General features: G+C 38.2%; 1 protein-coding gene across 9 annotated transcripts in view; it reads right to left on the bottom strand.

Moving 5' to 3' along the window:
* Window positions 1-26,413, bottom strand: part of FRYL (FRY like transcription coactivator) — a 314,599-nt gene that overhangs the window by 246,582 nt on the left and 41,604 nt on the right. The window lies entirely within an intron of this gene.

Here is a 26,413-nt window from a genome sequence, read left to right on the forward strand (position 1 = left end):
TAATCGTCCTTTCTTGGGGGGAGGGGAAGAAAGAAGAGGGAAGGGTATGAAATACTGCATGCTTTCAGAATCTAGTGATGGTGGATAATTTCGCTGAATCATTTTTTCTTTTTTATTACAAAGGATGACAAGGAATAAGGAAGAAATTTAATTAGAAATGAAGGCTCCAGTGTCGGGATGACCTGGGGATCAAATACTTAGCACCACACCCAGAAATAACTGGCCGTGTAACCTTGAGCAAGTTACTTAACCCCGATTGCTTAAAAAAAAAAAAATGAAGGGGATTTTGAAACAAAGGATATTAATAAAAATATATAGGAAGAAAAAGTCCATAACTTTTAACCTAGAGATTCTACCTAATCCCAGTGAAGTCAAAGAAATATAGAAAGTTTCTAGATAAAAAGATTGCAAATTATTCAGAGTAGTACTTCTGTGGCAGCAAGAACTATAAAGTAAATGCCCACTGACTTAAGAATGGTTAAACAAGTTCATTGTGATACATGAATGCAATGGAATATTATTGGGTATGGAAATCTATCTTACCCTACAGGAAAGTAGGAGGGGAAGGGAATAAGAAAAGGGGGCAGTTACAGAGGGGAGGGCAGTTTGGGGACAGGGTAGTCAGAAGCAAAACAATTTTGGGGAGGGACAGGGTGAAAGGAGGGGGGGAGAAGAAGAAGGAATGGGGAGAGAGAGGGAAGGAGGAGAGAGAGAATAGAATAGAATAATTGTGGTAGGGTAATAGGATGGAGTGGAATACATTTAGCAACAGTAACTTGAAAAAAGCACATAGAGAAACAAGTCAAATTAATAAAAATAAGAGCCATTCCCCAATTGATAAATCATCACAAGATATGATCAGTTTTCAGATTAAGTAATCAAAGCTATCTATAGCCATATAAAAAAAAAAACCTCTTACTATTGACTGGAGAAATGCAAATTAAAATTCAGAGGTACTACCTCACACCTATCAGATAAAACCATGGATAGATACCCCCTGTATTCCAAAAGAGATAAAAAAAAACAAAAAGGAAAAGGACCTATATTATAAAAATATTCATAGCAGCTCTTTTCTGGTTTTAAAGAATTAGAAATTGAGGACACGTCCATCAATTGGGGAATGGCTGAACAAATCATGGTATGTGATAATGATGGAATACTATTGTGCTATAAGAAATGATGAGCAGGATGCTCTCAGGAAAACCTGAAAAGATTTGCATGGACTGATGTAAACTGAAATGTATTGTGTACAAAATAACAGTGATACTGTAAGATGATCAGCTATTAATAACTTGGTTATTCTTAGCATTACAACAATCCAAGACAGCTCTGAAAGACTTAAGATGAAAAATGCTATCCATCCCCCAGAGAAAGAACTGATGGTGTGCAAATAAAAACTGAAGCACAGTTTTTTTAAACTTCATTTTTCTTGTCTATATTTTTTTCACAATATGAAAGAAAATATTATTCTGGATATGTTTTGCATGACTACATACACATAATGTATATCAAATTGTTTGCCTTCTCAATGAAGTTGGGGTGGGGAGGTAGGAAGGGAGAGAATTTGGATCTCAAAGTTTTAAAAACGAATATTAAAAATTGTTCTTACATGTAACTAGGGAAAAATAAAATGCTAAATAAAAAAAGTGAACACACATTCACATAGAAATAAAGAAAACCCTAATTGGACAGATATTTATCACAGTATGGGCATGGCATGATTTTAAAAATTAATGGAAGGTGTGGCTAGGTGGCACAGTGAATAGAGCAGTGGCCATGGAGTCAGGAGGACCTGAGGTCAAATCCAGCCTCAGACACTTAACACTTACTAGGTGTGTGACCTTGGGGCAAGTAACAACCCCAACTACTTTGCCTTCCCCCCTCCAAAAAGCAAAAAGCAAAAAATAATAATAATGGAACTTAACTTACATATTTTGGTACTATAACAATGAAACTACAAATGGGAGGGAGATTAAAGCAAGGAAAAAGGGAAGGAGGGAGAACATTTCCACATTGCAAATTATCGTATAGAACAATAAACAACAAAATTCTTTTAAACTAACAAAAAAAAGGGAAAATGACAAATTTTGGGAGGGACTGGGATAAAACAGGCACACTAACACTGGAGCTGTGAACTGCCCTAGTCATTCTAGAAAATAATTTAAAACCATGTCCACAAAATGACTTGGTTGTACATACCGTTTGACCTAGTGATTCCATTACTAGGCATATATTCCAAGAAAACCAAAGAGGAAATGGATTCATAAGTATAAAAATATCAATGTCAGGTCTTTTTGTAATGTAATAAAGAATGTAATGTAAAGAACCAGAAACTAAGGAAGTATCCATCAACTTGGGAAAGGCTGAACAAATTATGGCATATGAATAGGGTAGAATGCTATTGTGCCATAAAAAAAACCTGGTAAAACTATGAACTGATGAATGAAGCAAGTAGCAATCACAAGAACAATTTATTTAGCCACACCAAAAAAAAGTTGTAGAAATAAACAATAGCAAAAGATTTGAGAACTCTACTCACTACAATGACCAATCATTAGAACTAAGACCAATGACAAAGAATGCTCCCCACTTTGGGACAAAAAGGTAATGGATTCAAAGGTGGGAATTTATTTTGCTAGACAATGAATATCTGTAATAAGAGTTCCCCTCCCTTCCCCCTTTGGGAGAGGGGAAGGAATGCTTAATTGGAAAAAAAGAAAAAGAAAAAAATTATCAATGTCAAACAAATGTTTACATTTCCTTTAGCCATACCTTAAAACTATAAAAAAAAGTTTTAGTTTTCATTGAATGGTTCTAGTTCCAAGAAAAACACTTATTTTCCAGAAATATTCTGTATTTTATTTCTATTATTTTAGATTTCAGTCCTTTTCTTCAAAGAAAAATTTGAGCTGATATTTAGACATGCATCTAAAAAAAATCTAAAAATGCAACAAATGAAAATGGAAATAAAAAAAATCTTCTCAAAATTTAACAAGAAAATTAAAAAGAAATTGAAAATACATTAAAAAAACACTCCACTGGGGCAGTGTGTAAATTTTTAAGATCTTCCCTGCCCCTAGGCTAAAGTGCACCTGGAGCCTGGGGTGGGAGGCTTGTTTTTCAGTAGATACTTCTTGATTGGCCAGTGGGTCCAGAAGGTTGTTACATTCTCTGAGCCAGGAGAAGGCTATATAAGGCCTGATGTGTAGCCTTGTTTTGGGGCTCACTTTGAGAAGTGTTCTGTGATTTGATCAGATGAAACTCTGGGAAGCCGTTGTCCAGAGCCCCCCAGCTTTGAAACCCAGATGTTGATTTGGTATGGATGTAATGGTTGGACAGTTTGGAAATCTGTCTACTTGATCTGTTTCTGTCTTGATAATTCTGTCTGTATATTCTGAAGTTCCGGGTGCTGACCTTTTTCCCCTGAACTAGGTAAAGGATACTTATCTGACTGATTAAAGTAAGCTTGTTAACCCATTTTGAGTTGCTTTCCTTTATCAAAGCAGATCTAAGAACCTGTGGTGGCAGAGACCCTGGGGATGCTGGGGTGCTTGCTGCTACAGGCAGCCAGGCAGCACAGCGAGTAAGAGCACTTGCTCCAGATGGAATCCCGGGCTCAGACACTTAGTACCCACCCAGAAATACCTGGCCGTGTAACCTTGAGCAAGTTACTTAAACCCGATTGCTTAAAAAAAAAAAACTCCACTAAATAAAACCAGTTTGGTGTTTTTAGAGGGGAAAATAAAATAGTCAAACTAGCTATTATGATTGTTTTTTAAAGGAGAAGGAAATAAAAAAGTAAAACTGAAAAAAAATTCACAACATATATAGAGGAAAGTAAAGGGTAATTAGCAGCAATTATTGTGCCTAATTATATATAAAGAAAACTTATAAAACAAAATAAATGAGTATTACAAAAATATGAAATACTCAGATTCACATACTGGAAAATTTAAACAATCTATCTCAAAAAGAGGAACTAAACAAGCTATAAAATTGATTATTCAAGTCTGTTAACAAGTTCTAAGCCCACTAGGCACTGGGGATATAAATAACCTGAATTAAACAATTCAAACTGACAAATAGCTTCCATTCTAAGGGGTGAGACAATAATGTATGCATATATGTAATGTATGTTAAGAATACAGAGAATAAATATAAGGAGAATAAATAAAAAGTATTTAAATACAAGATAGTTTGATTCAGCCTATACTTATCAGAACAGACATAAGAGTAATAAGGTTTTTCCAAATCAGCACAGTTAAGTGTGTAAGCCAACATTAACCACAAATAAACTCTTAGGCTCTACAAAACTCAGTGTTCTCTTTTACTCTCAGACTTCTTTACCTCAAATAAAACTATTCACTATAAGGCTAGGGAAAGATTGGACTACCTAGCTCTTAGAACTGTTTCCCAAATGTCCTGTACATAAAATGTGAGGTGTTATAGTGTTTCTGAGAAACTATTTTTAGAGGGGAGATGGGCAAAGTTTGCCCATATGTCTAGAGCTTTCCTGTGTGTTCAACTGTGGATTCTGAATGTCTATAATCTTAACAGAAATAATGAAAAATATGGGAAGAAAGGAGACATAGCAGAAGCAGATATTAAACTATACTACAAAGCAGTATTCATCAAAACTATTTGGTACCTGCATTAAAAATAAAAAGCTGATCAAAGAAATAAAAATTAGGTATAAGAGAACCAAGTCTGATCAAACATAGGAGCTTAATGCTTGATAAATCGCAGGGCACCAAGTATTAAGGAACTCAATTCCACAAAAACTGCTGGGAACATTGAAAAACAATCTTGAAGAAATTAGATTTGTACAGATATCTCAAATTATATACTACAATAAGCTTCAAATGGTTAGATATCTTGAATTTTAAAAGGTTATAAAGTTTATATCATAAATTAGAAAAGAGATGGAGATACTAGTGGTACAGAAAGAGATTTTGACCAAACAAGAGGTCAAAAGAATTATAAAAACAAAATGAACAAGTATGATTATTAAAAAATGAAGTTTTGGACAAAATCAATTCAGTTATGATTAGGAAACAATTAATGGGAAAAGATCTTTGTAGCAAATTTCTCAGTTATAAGATCAAACATATAAAATACATATTTTATTGAATTAAAAGCACAAGACCTCAACAGAGAAATGGTTAAAGGATTATGAACAGAAAATTCTCAGATGTATCAACAACCATATGAAAAACTGTTCTAAATAACTAATAATAAGAGGAATACAGATGAAAATATTTGATGTTCTGAAGAGGTTACCCAATAAAGAGGGTTAGAATTGCTCTAGAGACCTCAAAATACCAACACACTGGATCCTGCCGAATGAATTCGACTGTCTTCTCTCAGCCAAAGAAAAGCAAAGTTTATTAAAGGTTCACTTGTACTGGACACAGAGTAAGTCTGTGCTAGGTCATTCTATGGAGCTCTCACTATTCCATGGTGCTCTCATAAACATGAAGACAGGATGGGGTCTTACATACAGAAGGTTGTGGGAGGAATCTAGGGGTAGTCCAGAGGAGGAGTTTGGAGAGGGTCTTCAGGAGTTAATAAGGTAAATGAGTGATTAAGGGTGGGAAGTTGCTGGAGGCCACCTGGAGACCACAAACAATGGTGGGCTAGGCCAGTTCAAGGGTGGATCTACTCTTTGATAGGCTCAAGGGTGGGAAGTCTAGTAACAGAGGCTTGGGCTCAGCCACAATGTAAGGCTTATATTGCCTCATGCAAATGCCTCATCAAAAGAGATGATTTAATCAGAGTCCAAGGCGGGGGCTCCTAGCTCCCAGAGCCCATACCTCATCAGCTCCACCTCACACCCATCAGATTGGTTAGGATGGAAAAAAAAAAAAAAAAAGGAAAATTCTTGGAGGTAAAGTTCAAGAAATAATATACTGTTGGTTGAGTTGTGAATAAATTCAGTCATTCTGGAAAGTAATTGGGAACAATATCTAAAAAAGTCACTGAACTGTATAAATCCACTGAATGATACCACCACTAGGCATATACCTCAAAGAGATGAAAGACAGAGGAAAAGGATCTATAAGTACAAAACTATTTATAGCTGTCCCTTTTATTATATATAAAAAAAAATTAGATCCAAAATAATTGCCTATCAACTGAGGAATGGTGGAAAGAATTCTGTTATATAAGTGTAACAGAGTATTATCATACAATAAAAAATGACAAAAGGAGGGCAGCTAGGTGGTACAGTGAATAGAGCACGGGCCCTGGACTTAACACCCAAAAAAAAAAAGCTAGCCATGTGACCTTGGGCAAGTCACTTAACCCCAATTGCCCTCCAAAAAAAATAAAAAGGCAAAAAAAAAAACAAAAGGGATGCATTCAGAGAAATGGAGAACCTATATGAAGTGATATATAGTGAAATAAAGGGAAGCAAAATAACTATGATAAAAATGTAAAGCAAAACATTTTTGAAGGCTTCAGAGAGCGGAACAAAGCAGTGACCAGTCATGACTTCCAAAGACTAAAGAATACTTCCCACACCTCAGAAAAGGAAGACAGTGGATTAGAAGTGCAGACTGAGACATGTTTTCAGGAATGGGTAATATAGGAATTTGTTAGGTTTAATTATACTTACAAAGGAGGGCTTTTAAAGATAAAATGTCAGTGGAACACTTATTAAAACAGGAAAAAAAAAGCTGAAGGAAATTCATAATGAGACAGACAAGTAGGGTAGTATTGTTGTTGTGTTTGTCCTTCCTTTTGGAAAAGGACCATGGCATCAGGGAAATTATGATATGACTTGCAGTGGACTTTTATTTGAGTGAGGAAGGGCTGTGCATGGTCATCAGCCTCACTTTCTCCTCCAGAGCCATTTGGATGCAGTGACCAGATATTCATCAGGATGAGTGGAGATGACTCAGGACACAATGGGAGACCTGGGCCCTTTTAGGTTAAGGTCTTTTCAGGTACTCATCTAGAGTGAGGTAACGCCCATTCAGTGAAGGACTTTTTAAGAAATGAGTATAGGACTGGCCAGTATAATCAGAAAAAAAAAAAATCAAACTGGGAGGGGAAGACCCTCAGGGTTGTTGGTCCAAACAGAAAGTTACCAGAGACATTGATTCAAAGGCAGGAGTGCCCAATTAAGTGTAGTTTAGGCAGGGCCCTATTGTGGTCCAATCTAAGAGCTTCAGAGTGAAAAGAAAGGAAGCCAGGAAGGAAGGAATCTAGCCAGTGAAGCCCAAGTTAAGTGGGAAGCTTCTGGCCATCAAATTTTACTATAGGGTAAAACAATATACACTTTAAAAAAGAGGACTGGATATAATAAAGACACATGGTTTCATGTGATATGATATTTCATTGTCCAACTCTTCATGACCCCAATTTGGAGTTCTCTTAGCGAAGATACTGCAGTGATTTTCTAATTCCTTCTCCAGCTTACTTAACAGATGAGGAAACTGAGGCCAACAGAATTAAATGACTTGATCAGGGTCACACAGATAATAATAATAAGTATGAGGGGCCAGAGATGTCTTCTTTGATCCAGGTTCGGTATTCCATCAACTGTACCACCTAACTGTCTCATATTTTCACATACAATGGACTATTTCTATTTTTACATATTAAAATTTTCATGTTTATTGATATTGAGTCCATAATAAAATGAAATTGATAAAAAAAAACCTGTTTAGATAAAAAACTGGTAAAATATAAATAAGTAGAAATATTAAGGGAAACTGATGTAAACTGCATTATTTGTAGCATTCACTACAGCCTACAGAAAAATGACAATTCAAAGAAATCTTCACATTTTTAATAAAAATAAGTCAAAACTATATTTTTAAAGTCCAACTCAAGAGTAAGGAAAACAATTGAAGCATTAATAATTTTCCGTTTGTGTCTGCCAACCATACCCACAGAATTGGGCAAAATACAATACATTCTTCCGTACACAGCTCCAGCACATCTCGTCAGCTCTCAAAAACAATCTCATTATTTAAGCAGTGCATTTAACACACACAACTATTCTTCTGTGTGTGCCCACATGAATAGCTGCAAAGTGATTTTATTATGTACTAGTACTAAATAAGCCAAATTCTCCTAGTATGTAAAACTCTTTAAATTCAGCACATAAATACTTTTCAGCTCCAGAATCAGAGAATCAAACAGCAAGGAAGTACTGTAGATACTTGTTTAACATCATTTAGGGCACAAAAAAAAAAAAAACCCAGAACAGTCATGGATGTATACATCCCTGTAGAATATTAAAAAATCTCACTCCCCTCAACCCTACTTCTGTTTAAAATGTGTGAGCTAGCCCTGAGCCATTTCTGAGGCACATAGCAAGTTTCTGTTTAACCAAAGAACTAACACACAGATAAATTAGAAAACTGGATAGGAGCTTCCCAAGTGAGAGGTCAAAAAGTAAACAGAGAGATGAGATGGGTAAGGGAAAAAAAGGCTATTTTCCCAGTTCAAAGGTGAGGGGTGGGTTGTAAAAACTGAGTTTGAAACTAAAATTTAGTACTAAAGAAATTAACTTGCCCTTCTTTAACATAATAGGCCAAGAAAAAAGAAGTATGACCTGGAAAAAATTACATAATAAATGTACTTGACTGCTAAGCAAACTGGTTAAGTTTATTTCTGTACCCTCTGCCTACCTTGCCAGTCTCTTTCCTCAGCACCTGGCCACCCCCTTCTACATACACACAATCCTGACCTAGACTCACAAACATAACAAATCAGCTTATTACTTTACAAGTATTATGAAAGCATATTTCAAGAGATACAAAGAGGAAGTAGAACCAGCTACCACCGTCATTCAGACTCTACACCTCATATTACTGTAATCGTCTCCTAATTGATCTCCTTGCCTCCAGTCTCTTCCCATTTTTCATAATGCTGACAAAATCATCTTCCATAAGCATAGGTCTGACCGTATCACTCCCCTAAGTGAAGCCTGATCTTAGTTTACAGAGCTCTCTCCATCCTCAAATTATCTTCTACTTCTTAGGTGTTTACTTGATGTACTCCCATGTTGATTAGAAATTCCTTGTGAGCAAGGACTACTTTTGTTTCATATCATTCGTTACCAGTAAACATAGGGCACAACATTTAGTAAGTAATTAATAAATGTCTGCTGAATTAAATTGTATTTTATTCAAAATGCCATTTTGTCCTGGTTGATCCAAAAGCATCTGTGGAATCAATTCTCAATTATCCAGGACAAATCTCAGCTTAAGTTGAATGACAATTAGCAACCATATTTCTCTGCTTGTTTACTTTGTTGATGTTTTATGTACTATGACGTTTATTTACTATCATTACCAAAAGGAATGTGGTATAGTTACAAAGTACTAGGCATGTGGTCTACAGAGTTCCATTTCCAAATTCTGAAACTCATTTTCCTCATCTATGAAGCAGAGATAACCATACTGGTGCTATTTATTACATAGAGTTTTTGAGAGGATCAAATGAGAAAGGGATGCATAAACCTTAAAGCACAATATATACAACTTCTATCCCAATAAAAAGTCCCTTAAAGCCTAAATACTTATTTTTTACATTCCAGAGACAGGTTAAAAAGAAGCTATATTTGCTCAACCTGATTTTAATCTAGGAAACTAAGGGGGATAGTTAAGCACCCTTCAAGGAACCTAAATACCTTCCCAAATTTCCTTTCTCCTGAGTCCTGCCTTTATACTAGTGTTTTACTATTTTGTTTAAAACAGACATATCTCTATTCAAATGAAAGTAGAAAACTACATTAAAATCCAAATTTGAAATAATTTTTTTGCCATGCCATTTTAATAATTTATATAAATGCATGCCTTTCCTTTTTTAAACCTATATTCAGTAGGAAAGGTAGTGTGGCATAGTCAAGAACCCTGGCATGTGAACTGAGTCACCAATATTTTGTCATACTTTAGATGAAGGGACAGGGCATTAATTTACAATGTTTAATAGAAATCCATATTTATTATTTGAAAACCCAAAGAATAACAAAAAAAGATACTTCAAATATAGTAAGAATGAATAGCAAATAGAAGAGTTCTTACTTTATGGGCCAGAAAAGTGTGGAATTCTGAACATAATTACTCTAAGATAATAAATAAAAATTGGAAAGTAAATGAGGGTGGCCAGGTCCTTTTAGTAATTGTTTTCTGGGAGTGTGGCCAAAAAGCTATAAAATGAGCAAAATACAGACAAGGAGAAAAAAGTAACAGGAAGAAGCCTATATAATCCAAAAATTGGATGCCTCAATGCTGAATAATTAAGAAGGCAATAAAATCTTTGTATGAAAGGGTGCTACTGATTCCTGGAGTTAGTAATTTTGCTTCTTTTTTTAATCTTGAAAACACATTTTAGATGAATACATAAGCAATTTTTCTACCTATACTGATGTTTTTGGATGAACTGGTAAGACCTAGAAAGAGTACTTGGGTGAAAAGCATGGTTTTTAGTTTATACAAATAAAAAGACTTTCAATTTTAAATGGGAGTTATCACTAAATAAAGAATAATGTGTGCTGGCTAGAGATCAAAAGACTTTAGATCAAATTTGCCTGCCAGTTTTAGGAACTTCTGAGAAGTCATCAAGCCTTCTAGGCTTCAGTTTCCTTCTCTGAAAAATGATGGAGCTGAACTAAAAGACCATCTGCAAAGTCTCTTCCAATTTAAAAACCTATGAATTTAGTGCCCTCTCTAACAGAATACAAAAGACTTTAAAGCAGCATCAAGTGCATAATATGGACAAAATGGCCATCTTCTCTTTTTAAACTGTGGGTTGCATGGCATCATGACACATAGGTTAACAGATCAAGGGGTTCATGAGCAGACATTTTAAAAAGCCCTAGATATACTCAAAGGCTTGCTCCATTATTTCCATAAACTACAACTAACCAAAATTCCCCTTATTAAGAAGCCCAATATTAAAATCTTTACTTTCAAAAAACTGGTTGTGCTAAGTCTATTGCTTGTTGATTAAAAAAAAAACCTCACAACAAAATGGGACCTTGAACACCCTCTTAAAAGTCTCCCACTGAAAGAAAGATGGCAGATTAGAGGCAACCCAGTTGAACTCTCAACATTATCCTCCAAATGATTTTAAAATAATGCAATACCAATACTAAAACCTAGCTATATCACTACTAGGTCTATCTCCCAAAGAGATGAAAGAAAAAGGAAAAGAACCCATATGAACAAAAAATATTTATAGCATTTCTTTTTGTGGTGTCAAAAGAAGTAGAAATTGAAAGGATGCCCATTAATTGGGAAATGGTTGAACAAGTAGTGGCATATGATTGTGATGGAGTACTATTATGCTATAAGAAATGATGAGAGGGGTGGTTTCAAAAAAACATGGCAAGAGCTATATAAACCGATTCAAAGTGAAGTAAGAAGAACCAAGAGATCCTTTGTAAACAGTAACAACATTATAATGATGATCAACTGGAAAAGACTTGGTCACTCTGAACAACAATCTAAGACAACTCCAAAGGACTCACAATGAAAAAATGCTATCCACCTCAAGAGAACTGATGGGAAACTGACATATAATTTCTCACTTTGATTTTTTCTTGCTTTTAAAAAATAGGCTAATTGGAAATATGTTTTACATGATTTTACATGTATAACTGATATACTGCTTGCTTTCACAGTGAGGGAGGGGGTATCAAGGAGGGAGAGAATTTGGAAATCAAAATTTTAAAAGAATGCTAAAAATAAATAGATTTGAAAAAAAATTTAATGTGGGAAGATCACTGACTATTTAGATGGAAGGGCAAAATCAATATCAAAGAAAAAAATGGATGAAAAGCCAATACCGCATGAAATTATAGCACTACTAACTCATTATTTCTTTTTAAGCTGTTGATAATGAAAATAGAAAAAAGAGAAAAGTAAAGACTTTGACCAAGTCAGAAGTTTAACTATGCAAGAGTCACCATAAGGAAAGTGCAAGATCAGAAATTACCTCATCAGAAATCACCTTAAAAAAAAATCTCCTTGCCAAATGGAGAGAAATGGCATCCAAGAGCAACACAACTCTATACTACAAATTCAACTGCAAAACATTACAGTAGAGAAGGGAAAATTATAAGCAATACTGCATCACAAAGCATCGTATTAGGCATCTCAAACTCACACATCCAAAAGAAAGAATTCAGGATCTTTCCCTACAAACTCTTCTCTCTTCCACAATTCCCTAAAACTGTTGGAGGTACGACCAACTTCTTGCTACCAGTATTTACAACTTCAGTGTCATCCTCATTCTTAATGACTCCACATATTCAATCAGTTTAGAAATCCTGCCTCTAATTTTCACATCTTCCATTCGTCCCTTTTTCCCCACTCATATTGCTCACAATCTTAGTAGAGCTCCTCATCATCCCTTGCTTGAATGATTGCAACAACTTTCTAATTGGTCACCTGGTCCCAACTCTTTCCCATCTTCAATCTATCCTTCACTCAGTTTCCAAAGCATTATTCCTAAAGCAGGTATGACCATGTTACTCAATAAATTTCAGTGGCAACCTATTATCACTAGTATCATATATAATTAACGTCCTCTGTTTGGCATTTTAATGCCAAATTATAGCATGACAACTTTTCATTTTTCTGCTCTTCATATACTTTACTCCCCACCATAAACTCTAATATCTAGCTACATTAGTCTATTTGTGGTTCCTCAAAAATACTGTCAGTAGAATGTTCTCCCATATCTAGAATGCTCTTCCCTCCTCACCTTCACCTTTTACTTTGCCTTTTGTTAAGACTCAGTCTTAACAGTCTCTTCTTTCTTAAGGTCTTTCCTCATTCCTTCACTCACCCAAATGCTAGTGAGAGAAACAAGAAGAGTAAAAGAAAAAAGAAATTAAAGAGAAAGAGAGGAAAAGAAAAAGAGAAGTGAGAGAAAAACGAAAAGGAAGGAAGGAAAGAAGGAGTGAAAGGGAGAGCATTATCTACATTCTATTGTCTTTTTATTTATTTTGTTACATACCGTGTTTCCCCGATAATAAGACAGTCTTATTATTTTTTTGGAAAGAAAAACACCAGAGGGCTTATTTTCAGGGGAGGGCTTATGTTGTCCTGCCTCAGCTCTCCTCCGCAGCACTGCTCTCGCTAGCAAGCAAATCACTGGGGAAGAACAGGATGACGCGCTCACTGCTGCAGCTCTGATTGGATGCAGCTCGGAGCGCAGCGTGCGTTTGGGGAGGGGGGAGGTGCATACAGAGGGTACCGTAATGTAGCGTGTAGCACAGGGGATCACCTTCACTACAGTAGCAATCTCAATAGGGCTTATTTTAGAGGAATCTTACACAGTAAGGGGAGGGCTTATTTTCGGGATAGGTCTTATTATCGGGGAAACACGGTATAATCTTGTTCTGGACAGCACTCTGGTGTTGCATGTTTAACATATCTGGACTAGATGACCTCAGGAACCCCTTCCAACTCTTTGGAGATCAGGGGTGCCTAGGGTCAAAAGTCAAGAGCAGAGTAAGGTTTAGGAAGTAGTCTCCAAAGCAAACAGCAAAACCAATGAGGATCAAAGGAAAAAATTTCCTGCATCTGCCCTGAAAAACAAACAAACAATCCTCTGGGACACAGCTATACTTTGATAAGGCCAACAGACCTAAATCAGTTGTAAAAGTAAAAGTATCACAGGGATCATGGCATTCAATCCCTTTACTTTTAGGATGAGGAAACAGGCGAGAGGAAGCTGTCAAACAGGTCATTAATGACAGAACTATAAAAATCCAAATATCCCAATTCCTTGAATGGGGTTCTTTTTCCTTAAAAAAAGGAAAAAGAAAAAAATTAAATACTAGCATGCCAGATAGCAGGTAATATACAAAATAACACAAAATAGTACATACTCCACTGAACAGTTAAATTTAATTATAGAAAAAGGACCTAAAACACAGTCAATATTCTAATCAGAAAATAAAGCAAGACAGTATGTGTTAGATGGATACATTAAGGTTTGGGGGCTCGAGACCCCAAAATACCAACACTCCAGGTCCTGCCGAATGAATTCAACTCAAGTCTTCTCTCAGCCAGAATAAAACAAAGTTTATTAAAGATTCACCATAATCCATAACCATAAAACTCTTAAGGAGCCTAAGTATTTGTGCCATTTGTATTAGACGAGGGCGCAAGAAAGATCTGACACAGACTGGGTCTGAGCTAGATTGAATCTCAGCACCTTCCTGGAGACAAGATGGATCTTCTATACAGAGAGACTGTGGGAGGGATCTAGGGGTAGTCTAGGGATTGGGGAGGAATATTGAGGAGGAGCTTAAGGAGGATCTTGACCTGGACAGCAGTCAGACTCCAGGAATGGGATTAAGGGTGGGAAATAGCTGAATACTACCTGGAGATGACAGACAAAGGGCTAGGCTAGTTTAAGGGTAACAGATTTGGGTATGGATAATATTTTGATAGGATCAAGGGTAGGAAGTAGCTGGAGGGCTAGGCTAGTTGGGCCTAGTTATAATGAAAGGCTTATGGCCTCAGGCAAATGCCTCATCAAGTGGGAAGATTCAAGGGAGGGTGGGGAGAGGGGGGTTCCCAGAGCCTAAACCCCATCAGATATACCACATTAGTAGCTAAGATGTGCAAAGAACCCTGCTAAAGCTCTGGAAGAAATAGAAATCTAATTAAAATACAGTCCTTGCTAACACAGAGCAGCACTAGAAAATTATTATAAATTGAATCAGCGTGATGGCTTTGTGGAGAAAGAATCTCACATGTACCTCAAAAGTAGTATAGTATGGGACAGCTAGGTGGCACGGTGAATAGAGCACTGGCCATGGAGTCAGGAGAACCTGAGTTCAAATCCAGCCTCAGACATTTAACATTTACTGGCCATGTGATCTTGAGCAAATCACTTAACCCCAATTGCCCTTGCCCTCCACCCTCCAAAAAAGCAAAAAATAAAAAGCAGTAAAGCATTTGGCAAGTGGCCAGAGCATCTGTAGGAGATGGTTATCTCTTTTTTACAGAGTGACAATAGGTCAGTTAACGTATGATTTCTAAGTCCCAGTCGAAAGAATCTGAAATTCTCAATCAGAGCAGTTCAAAAATGAAGTAAGTTACTTCGGGAAGTAACAAGTGTCTCATCGGAGGCCTTTAAGCAGAGGCTACATGACTACTTGATTAAGATGCTGTAGAGGTATAAAACTGAAGCAGAAGATCCAAGGTCCTTTCAAATTCAGAATGAACATAGGTTTATCTTCTTTCTTCCCTCTCACACCAACAGATGTGAGAAGGCTTGGAGGTAGTAGGGAAGGACCCAATAGAGAAGAAGAAATTAAAGAAGCTGGAAGAAAATCAACTGAGCAAAATCTTTTTTTTTTGGGGGGGGTGGAGGGAGAAGGCAGGGCAATTGGGGTTAATCGACTTGCCCAAGGTGACACAGCTAGTAAGTGTTAAGTGTCTGAGGGGGCCATTTGAACCCAGGTCCTCCTGACTCCAGGGCTGGTGTTCTATTCACTACACCACCCAGCCGTCCCCCAACTGAGCAAAATCTTATAAAAGTCATAATGATGAGGTATGGGCTCTGGGAGCCCCCTCGAGCTCTCCTTAAATCAGTGAGGTACAGGCCCTCTGTATGAAATGAACTCTGATTAAGTCGTCTCATTTGATGAGGCATTTGCATGAGGCAAGTCTGTTACTAGACTTCCCACCCTAGAATTGACCTAGCTCACCACTGTTTGTGGTCTCCAGGTAGCCTCCAGCAACTTCCCATCCTTAATCACTCATTTACCTCATTAACTCCTTCTGAAGATCCTCCCCAAACTCCTCCCCTAGACAACCCCTAGATTCCTCCCACAACCTTCTGTATATAAGACCCCACCCTGTCTTCATGTTTGTGAGACCCCACAGAATAGTGAGAACACCATAGAATGACCTAGAACAGACTTACTCTGTGTCTAATACAAGTGAATTTTTAATAAACTTTACTTTCTTTGGCTGAGAGAAGACTTGAGTCAAATTCATTAGGCAGGACCCGGTGTGTTGGTATTTTGGGGTCTCCGGAGCAATCCTAACCCTCTTAGTGGGTACCCTCTTCAATGAGATCAAGAACCTGGAGAGTTAGCTTCAGCACTGAAGATGAGGAAGTAGTGGTGAGAAGTCAGCTTGCACTATTAACTCATTTCTGTGAGTGTGTATGAGCTAGGTTGTAAATTGCTAAAAGACAGATACTATTATAGCTACCTCAGACCAAGCGTGGGGCTGTGTCTATTGGTAGTCTTTAACAGATATTTACTAATAATGAAAATTATTGTTGTCTGTCCGTTTTCGAAGAGGACCATGACATCAGGAAGGTGATACCATGACTTGCAAGTGAACTGTAGTTAAGTGAGGGAAGGATGTGCAAAGTCACTAGTCTCACTTTCTCTTCCAGTACCATCTGGGTCCAGTGGCCAGGTATAGATCAAGATAACAAGAGATGGCCCTGGAGGCAGTGGGAGACCTTGTTTTTTTTTAAGCTAAGGTCTTTCCCAGGTCTCAGTTTGACCACATCACCATCCATTCAGTGATTAAGGATAGATAAGAAATAGCTTTTTACCTATTCAAAAAAAGAAAAAAATCGGTCTGGGAGAGGAAGACCCTCAGAGTTTCTGGCCAAAACACAAACTATTGCTGTGCACATTTACTCTGAGCAAATAAAGGCCCAAATCATGACCACTAAATGGGATGTGGGCTGAGACCTACCTTTGGCCAATTAATGAGAGCCAGAGTAAAGTGGGTTTAAGGCATGGTCTTTAAGAAATGAATCTAGGGGCGGCCAGGTGGCTCAGCGAGTAAGAGCATCGGCTCCAGTGTCGGGATGACCTGGATCAAATCCGGGCTCAGATACTCAGCACCACACCCAGAAATAACTGGCCATGTAACCTTGAGCAAGTTACTTAACCCCAATTGCTTTAAAAAAAAAAAATGAATCTAGCCTCAAGACTCCAAGATATCTTAGGAGATTTCACAGGTCAAAATTTACATTCTTTTGGACAGAGCACAATAATGAAAACTGGTTGAGACTGGAAGGATGAATAAGATTTACATGAGTAAGCAAATTTAAAAGAAGTGCTTGGTAAGCTGTAAAAAAGAAAAAGTAAGGAAGTAAGTAGACACATAAGAAGTCAGTTAAATGTCTGGCAATGATAAAAGATAATGTGCCAAGTGTGGGTCATTTACTAACATCCATTGTTTAAAAAAAATCTACCCACCTAAACACACAGCTTTCTTTCAGTAGCAAATTGGTTTTTTGCCTGTCATTTGTTAGGTTCAAGTTAAGTCAAGAAGCATTTATTGTCTCCCATGTGCCAGGCACTGTCTGAGCACTGGAGAGATAAAGAAAGGCAAAAGACAGCCCTGATGAAGGAGAAAACATGTAAACAACTATATATAAATACGATATATACATGCAAAGGATAAATTGGAGATATCTCAGAAGGAAAGAAAAAACAATAAGGAGGATCAGGAAAGCTTTCTTAAATAAGGTGGGATACTAGGTGAGACTTGAAGGAAGCCAAGAAAACCAGGATACAGGGGTGAAAAGGCAGAGCATTCCAGGCATGGGGGGCAGCCAGTAAAAATGCATGGAGTCAGGAGTTGGATGTCTTGTTCAAGGAACAGCAAGGAGGTCAGTATCACTGGGTCAGAGTATGTGGAAGGGAATAAGGTTTAAGACTGGAAAGATAGGAGGCAGACAGATTATGAAGGGCTTTAAAAGTCAATCAGAGAATTTTATATTTGATTCTCGAGGTAATGGGGAGCCAATGGAGTTTATTAGGTAAACTATCCAGTAAAGGAGATACAAGTATTCATTTATTAATAGTTACAGAGCTGCCAACATATCCACATATCCTACCCTAAAGACTTTAGGACAGGGGCTCTTAACCATTTTTGTGTCATGGACCCATTTGGCAGTCTAGTGAAGCCAACGAATCTCTTCTCATACTACATAAAATACACAGGATTACAAAGGAAACCAAATATATTGAAATACTGTGATAAAAAACATTTTTTTAAAGTTCATGGCCCTAAGGTTAAGAACTTCTGATCTATCTTTAACATGTAGTCAAGAATCCCAGCTAAAGTTAAGAAACAGAAGAAATCTTGCCAGATAAACTATCTTCTGATCATACCTTGGATACCTGAATGGATGGTCAAAAGGTTTGATCAAGAAGATGGTTTCACTGCAAAGCCTACAGACCATTATTTCAGAGTTTGCCAGTTTTTCTGTGTTGGGTTCTACAAGCTTTGGCCACACAACAACTCCCTGGCTATAGTCCAATTAGTAGCTATCCTGATTTCTACTCCTACTCAGACTTCTGAAAGAACTTACTGTCATGGACAGCACTCTGATTGACACGGTCTTCTTGATTAAAAACAGCTTTTATTCATATTATCATCATCTAGATGGAAAATAATGAATTTTGACTGCCAACAGCCACAAAACAACATTCCACATCAGCCTGATCACTATGAATGACTATACAGAACATACCACAAGGCTTACTACTTCACATTCCACTTGCTCTTTTTTAAAAAGTATCTTGCATACACAAAGGCCAGCACACAAATTTTTAAAATGAGTTCTTTTCTTCTAAGTGGTTGTCATTCCTGACAGTAAATTAGGAATGTAGGAAAACAGTTTGCTAAATAAATGACTGTTATACATACACACACACACACACACAGAGGTACCAGAGACCTGAAAGAATTAAGCAACTAATTTAACACCTAGGCACAGTGGGAAATATAATCACATTAACCATACATATTTTTATCTTCTTATTATTTCATGTAAAACATGCTTTTATATATGTATATTATATATATTTCATGTAAATTTAGGTATACAGAATTATATGAGACAAGTGTCATAAATAAGAATATGATAACTTTCAGTGTCTATCTTCTGATCACACCTTGGATACCTGAATGGATGGTCAAAAGGTTTGATCAAGAAGATGGTTTCTATATATCTATATCTATAATATATTCCTTAATCTTATCCCAATGACTTATGGGGGTAGGGAACTTGGGGCCTCCAGGCCACATGTGGCCGTCTAGGCACCTGGGTTTGGCCTTTTGCCTGAATCCAAGTTTTACAAAACAAATCCTGGATTTGTTCTGCAAAGTTTGGATTCAGTCAAAGGGCTGCATCTAAGGAACCAGAGGACTACATGTGGCCTTGAGACCACAGGTTCCCCACCCCTGAGTCTTAGCATAAGATTTTCTTAATAGGGGCGGCTAGGTAGAGCAGTGCATAGAGCACTGGCCCTGGAGTCAGGATGACCTGAGTTCAAATTTGACCTCAGACACTTAACACTTAGTAGTTGCTCAAGTAGACTTGCTCAAGTCACAGTAATGGCAAGCACAGAAGTAGTTCACACCTTGTTTCAGCTATTGAATCAACACCTTGTTTCAGTTCAAATTTCTTTTGAGCCTTGTATCAAGTCTGTTAAGAAACAGAATGTGTGAACCCTACAACTTGTGAACCCTAGAACTCATGGAACTCCTGAAACAGGAAGGGGAGGAGCTAATGACCACATATAAGGAGAGGTCTTAGCTAGAGACAGCAGAACTGAGAAGAGGACACTTGTAGTGGCAGAGTCAAGAAGGAGAAAACTTGTGGTATTCTGGCACTCTTATTTGTCTGCTCTGTTAATGTTTGTTTGTGGTACTTTGTACAGAAGCCCTGGGACCTTACTGAAAGCCCTGAAAGAGGATTTTCTTGGTGTATATTTACAGAAGTCCTGGCGGAGGGTTTTGGAGGTCCTGGGACTTTACTGATGATTTGTGCTGACCTCTTGGAACTTGTTTGTGGGTCTGTGTTGATTTCTAGGTTGATGATTTGTGTTGAGTTCTCAGACCTTGTTGGTGGGTCTGAATTGATTTCACAGGCAGATAGTGAACTGTTGATGGTGCTGGCAATGTGCATTAATGTTACTGTGGCTCTGTCAAGCTTTGTCTTCCCAGAAACAGGAACTGTGAAGGACTTGAGGACACTGTGAACTTCAATATGGAATGGGAACTGGATGAAGAACTGAACAAAGAACTGGGAGCTTCCTGCCTTTGAACCCAGGTAACAGTTGCAACTGGGACCATGGAAGAGGAATCATGGAAGCTGAGAGCCAGCCTCGAGTGAAGCTGAAAGAAGACTTTTCTTGGATACTGTGTGTTGACTAAAAAGATTATGATTTACTGTGACCTAGGGGTGGATAACTTTGACTTTTATACTTTGTGAATCAATTAAGGATTTTGTGATTGACTAAATGAATGTAGTTTGTTGAAAACTATGTGTCCATTTTAGTGATAAGTTGTTGAGCTGTGACATGGTGAATACTGTATTTTGATTTTCTGTGATAAGTTGTAACACTGTAAATACTGTACCTTGATTTTCTGTGAATGTTCTGCTCTGATTTGTTATTGAGTAGAGAGCTTGCTATACTATCTAATCAGAACCTTGAAAGCTGTCCACAGCAGCAGTCCTATGGAAAGCTGCTCATGTGTGACTTTACAGTCACTTAACCCCAACTGCCCTGCCTCCCCCCTCCAAAAAAAAAAGATTTGCTTAATAAAAAATTTAAGCATAATAAACTATATAATGCACAAAAATATAGTGGCCCAAAGTTTATGCATAATTTTGTAATATTTAGTAAGGAAAATAAATGTGTTTTTTTCAGGATCCCAAAGCAAAATATAACAATTTAAAATTTAGGTAAATAAGACACATTAAAAACCAACAAAATCATACAGAGAACAAATTCAATTCCCTTCTATTAAGATTTTCAAAGCAACTAATAAATCCAGTGAATAAAATTAACCTGGGAAAGTGACAAAACTACAATTTAAATTTAAGTTTATTTCAATAACACTTGGCCTATTGTTTTAATGCAAAAATGTCTAGATTATGAGGCAGATATGACATGAGGAGTACTGGACTTTACTGTCTCATTCTTACCTTATAATTCAATAACATAGCACCATATAAAAATGAGCTATTGTTATTACCTTATTATGTGAGCTACTGTTAATATTGTTTTCCACATCTCTCTCTAGGATTCTTACTCTCTATTACTAATATTTTTGACAGGGGTTCAGTGGTATTCAGTTTTGCTTAATACAAAGCTGGAGCCATGTTTTTGTTTTTTTAAAGCTACAGTACAAGTAAATACTGATAAGGTCTAATGAAATAAAATATGCATTAAGGACTTACTTTCTGATATAAATGTACTCTTCCTCTTCCTTAAATCCTCTATTATTGTCAAGTATATCACCATCCTCTCAATCACCCAGGCCTGCAAATTTAGGTGGCATCCTTAGCTCCTCACACTCTCACACCCTCATAGGCAATCTGTTGCCAAGTCCTGTCATTTCTATCTTAGCTAACATTTCTCCAATAAACCTCCATACATGCACCCTCTTTCCTCTAATACTGCTACCACCATGGTGCAGATCCTCTGTCACCTCACACCAGAACCACTGCAAAAACCTGCTGATGGGTTTCCCTGTGTCCAGTTTCTTCCTATTCCGTTCATCCTCCACTCATTTGTCAAACTGATCTTCCTAAAACTTGGCCCAACCATTCAATCAACTCTACTGGCTCCCTATTGCCTGCAGGATCAAATATAAATTTCTGTTTGGCTTTTAAATCCCTTCATAACCTGGATTCTTCTGACCTTTCTAGTCTTCTGACTCCTTCCATACCTCCTTTGATAGTACTCTGACATAGTCATACTGGCCTATCTTCCCACACAATGCACTATCTCCTAACTCTTATGTATTTTCACTTTTACTTCCTCTTCCCTAAGCCTAGAATGCTTTCCCTCTTCATTTCTGCCTCATGACCTCTCTGGCTTCCTTCAAATATCAACTAACATCCCACTTTCTTCCCAGGTCTCCTTAATCTTGGTGCCTTCCCCAATCCATCTAGTGTATATCTTGTTTGCATGTGGCTGTTTGCATGTTTTCTTCTCCATTATAAGAGCAAGGATTATGTTTTGCCTCTCTCTGTATCCTCAGCACTTAGTACAGTGTCTGGCACACAGTAGGTTAAGCTTTAAAAACACTAATCAAGTATGTCCTAGAGATATTGCAAACTCCCTACCACCAGTGACCAAGCCTATACAAATTCCCAGGTCAGTCCTGAAGTAATCTTCAACTCTCTCTCATACACATCCCAATCACCTGTTAGGTCTGCAGTTTTTACTTCACCAATATCTCTTGCATTCAACCCCTTCTCTCTACTCACAGATCCAGGTCTTTCACTTAGACTATTACAAGGGCTTCCAAACTGGTTTCTCTGGCTCTACTCTAAGTCATTCTTCACACAGGTGCTTAAGATTGCTTACTGATTCTTTCTCCACTACCAAGTACTTAAACATTTAAAACATGAACCTTCTCAAGTAAAAAGCGGAGCCAGCCCTTCCTGACTCAGGTGCAGCCTGCAGGTTCCCTGAAGGAAGGTGGCAAGACTCCTGGCACAGAAGTCTCTCACTTCTTGCTAAGAACCCAGACAATGCCCATCTGTACCAACACAAGGCAATGCCAATCTCTTGCTGCCAGTTTCATCTCCCAGCTGGGATGTGGAAAACCTCTGGTATAAAAAGGAGCAACATTCGCTTTGACTCCAGGCCTTTCATCTCTAACTGTGTCTGTTCCTTAAGGGAAGAGGAAAAGGGAAATCAGTAGGGAGCAGCCTTCCTTCTGCTGTGCAGGTTCAATTTCCATCTCCTACAGCACCCTTTCCTATCTAATCTCCAGTCTTCAGAGAAAAGAGCTGCAGTGAAACAAGGCCTTCCACCTGACCCTGTGAGTTCCTTCCATCTCATACTACACTTGCTTCCAGCCTCTTTCCACTCAATGATGAACATTCTCACACAAAGTCACGTCCTACACATCCCGGTGATACTGAACTCCTATAGGTCATCATACAAACCCCATTTCCTTTCCCCTACTGTCTTATTCTTTATTCCTATTCCCCTTTTCCCACTCCAAAATTCCAACCAAATTGCATACACCCCTTCCACTGTGCCCTCTGAAATGCCTGTTCCAAAGGCAAGAAATTTCTCTTCATCCTAAGTCTGTACATCTCTCATTCCTTCCATCCATCTACCAGCTATTACCAAAACTCAGTCCCTTTGATGAAACAGCCTTCCTAGTCACCCTTTCCAGCGCTGGCTGCACCTTCACATATTCCCCTTAGCTTGAGATGTTAGAATATTTCTTGTTCCCCACTGACACTTTCAAACTCTCTCCCTACCTTCATTACTCAGTAACCTGTCCTCCTTTAAGATGCATGCAATTCATCTCTACCACTTAATTAAAATTCTGGTACTGTCATCTACAGACCTCCAGGTCACTCCCTTCCATTCTTAGTGAGCTCAGTATATGGCTCACTATTATTCTCTCCTCCCCAAGTCATATACATACATCCATATACATCTATATACATATATGTATACATACGCATTCTGAGTTCACTACAAATTTGTGCTGCATCACCACAACTGGGCCTTCACCGGGGCTAGGCAACCCCATATGCCTGTCATCAACTCGCCATCTCACTATCGACAGAGGCTCTTCCAAACCTTTTCATCCCTCCTCAAATCTCATATGACTCTTCCACACCTCGACTTTCTCAGATAATAACCTTACTTTATGTTTTAGAGAAAAAAATTGAGGTCATTCACCACAACCTCCTGTATGTAAGGATGATTTTGTTATCCTTCTTAGAGTTAGTTTTTCAGGATCCATGGCCATGGGAATGTCTAGTTTCCAGGTGTTTGATAACTCCCAGAAGAGACCCAAGGATTCTAGACAGTATTCCCAGAATAATAGTGATAGAAAGTCCTACTGAGGTTGCATCATTAGATAAAGGGTGACTAATGCAATATTTACTACACTTGCACAGTATGATGATATCCCTAAAGTTAACTTGTGAGTTTAATGTTGGCAAGATGTCTTGTCTGTTGCCCTATAAAGCAGGTTGGGCACTGGTCAGTGACGGAAAAAACCGGGAATCCCTATGGGAATCTGTATGTGCCTCAAACGGCCCCCACTGAGACTTGAGGGGACTTAGGGGAGTATGTAAGCTGTGCCTCCCTCAACGGATCTCATTAAGACATAGGGGGAGTTGGCCCTCCTCATTGTAGGAATGCTGTAGGAGCTGGTTCTCACTGCGTCCCTCTGAGAAGACTTGACTAGAATAAAGTTGCTTATTAACCCCTCCAAAGGTGTCTGCCTATCTGACCAGATCAAGAGTGAACCTGTTAGAGGCTGGAGACTGAGAACTCCAGTGCCTCCTGTGTGTTATCTGTGAAACAACTCCCTATTTTCTTTTTCCTTTTTTTTTTTTCTAAAGCAATTGGGGTTATGTAACTTGCTCAAGGTTACACAGCCAGTTATTTTTTGTGTGGGAGCCAAGTATCTGAGGCTGGAACCAATCCCGGGTCTCCCGACGCCAGGGCCCGCACTCTTACTCACTGTGCCACCTGGCCGCCCCACAACTCCCTATTTTCCTTTGTTCCTCATTTCATATTACTTATATAACTTCTACTATCATCTCCTCCTTCATGACTGTCTCACATGATAAGATAGCCTTACTCCTTATGAAAGCTACCCCTCTACCTGTTCAAATGATGCCATTCCATCCTATCTCCTCCAACAGATTGCCCTGTTATCCCCACCTGTCACTTATTTTCAATTTCTCTTTGTCTACCTGCTCCTTCCCTACTACCTACAAACATACCATGTCACCCCCACCCAAAAAAATTCTCACTTGATCCTTCCATTCCCACTAATTACCATTCAATATCTCTTCTGCCCTTTTCACTAAATTCCTTGGAAGGACCACATAGAGTAGGTAGCGCTACTTTCTCTCCTCAATCCCTTATAGTCCAACTTCCCAACTTAACATCTGCCTCTCCACAGTTATTGCTGATCTCCTAATTGTAGGAGATCTGCTGATCTCCTAACTGCAGACCTCTCTGCAGCCCGTCTCTGACACTGTGGATCACTCTCTTCAAAGTTTCTAGGGCATCACTCCTTCCTGGTTCTCCTCCTGCCAATCGGATGACTCCTTCTCAGTCTCCTTTGCTGAATCCTCATCCAGATCACACCCTCTCACTTTAGGTTGTGCCATAGGGGCCTGGGCTTTCTTCTTTTCTCCCTCCATTCTCTTTCACTTGGTGATCTCATCAGCTCCCATAGATTTAAGCATCATCTCTACATTGACAATTCTCAAATCTACTTATTCTGCCCCAAACTTTTTACTGACCTCTAATCTCACATTTCCAACTCTCATATATCTCATATTAGGTGTCCAACAGACATGTCCAAATTCATACTTCTTATCCTTCTCCCTAAAGCCTCCCACACTCCCCCCAACTTCCCTTCTACTGTTGAGGACAAACACCATCCTCCCAGTCCGTCAGGTTTCCAACGTAGGTGTCATCTTCAACTCCTCACTATATCACCACCCTACTCCCCATCAAATTTGTTGTCAAGGCCTATCAATTATATCTTTGCAACATCTCTCAAATACACCTTCTCACCCCCACCCTGTGTCTCTTCTGACACTGCCAATGCATTGGTAGAAGCCTTTATCACTTCACACCTAGATTACTGCAATAGTCTGCTGGTAAGTCTTCCAATCTCAAATTTCTTCCCACTCCAATTCATCCTCCATTAACTACCACAGTGATTATCCTAAAGCACAGGTCTGAAAATGTAACCCTCCTATTCAATAAAATCTAGTGGTTCCCTAACACTTCCAGGATCAAATATAAAACCCTCTTTTCAGCATTCAAAGCCCACCATAACCTAGCCATCTCCTATCTTTCCCGTCTTCTTACACCATACTCCCCACCAAATATTCTTTGACACTGGCTTCCTTACTGTTCCATTAAACATGACACTCATTCTCTCAGCTCTGAAGGTCCACCATGCTTGGAATGTTCTTCCTCTGCTCCAACTACTGACCTCCCTGGTTTCCTTGAAATCCCAGTTAAAATCCCATCTTTTACTGGAAGCCTTTCCTATTCCTCCTTGATCCTAATGCCTTTTCTCTCTTGTTTCCCATTTTTCCTGCATATAAATGTATACAGACATACACATATGCATGTGTATATACTTATTATCTCCCCCAGAGATTGTGAGTTCTTCTAGAGCTGGTACTATCTTTTGCCTCTGTTTAATTACCCTGCCATTTAGCACAGTATAATGTGTGATATTATTGACTACTTACTAAATATAAAGTTTACAATGGACAAATGCTTATTTATGAGCAGACATATATTCAAAAGAGGAAACTCTATTTGTTAATGACTTGAAAATTTCTTCTGTGCTAAAAATATGGTATTGATAGCTAAACTAAAGAGAGTCAAAACAAAGAAATCTACAGATCAATTACCTTA

This window comes from Petaurus breviceps, unplaced genomic scaffold (assembly GCF_028583685.1).
Source record: "Petaurus breviceps papuanus isolate PSGF00001 unplaced genomic scaffold, PetGlider_PUasm1.0 76, whole genome shotgun sequence".
Taxonomy (NCBI): domain Eukaryota; kingdom Metazoa; phylum Chordata; class Mammalia; order Diprotodontia; family Petauridae; genus Petaurus; species Petaurus breviceps.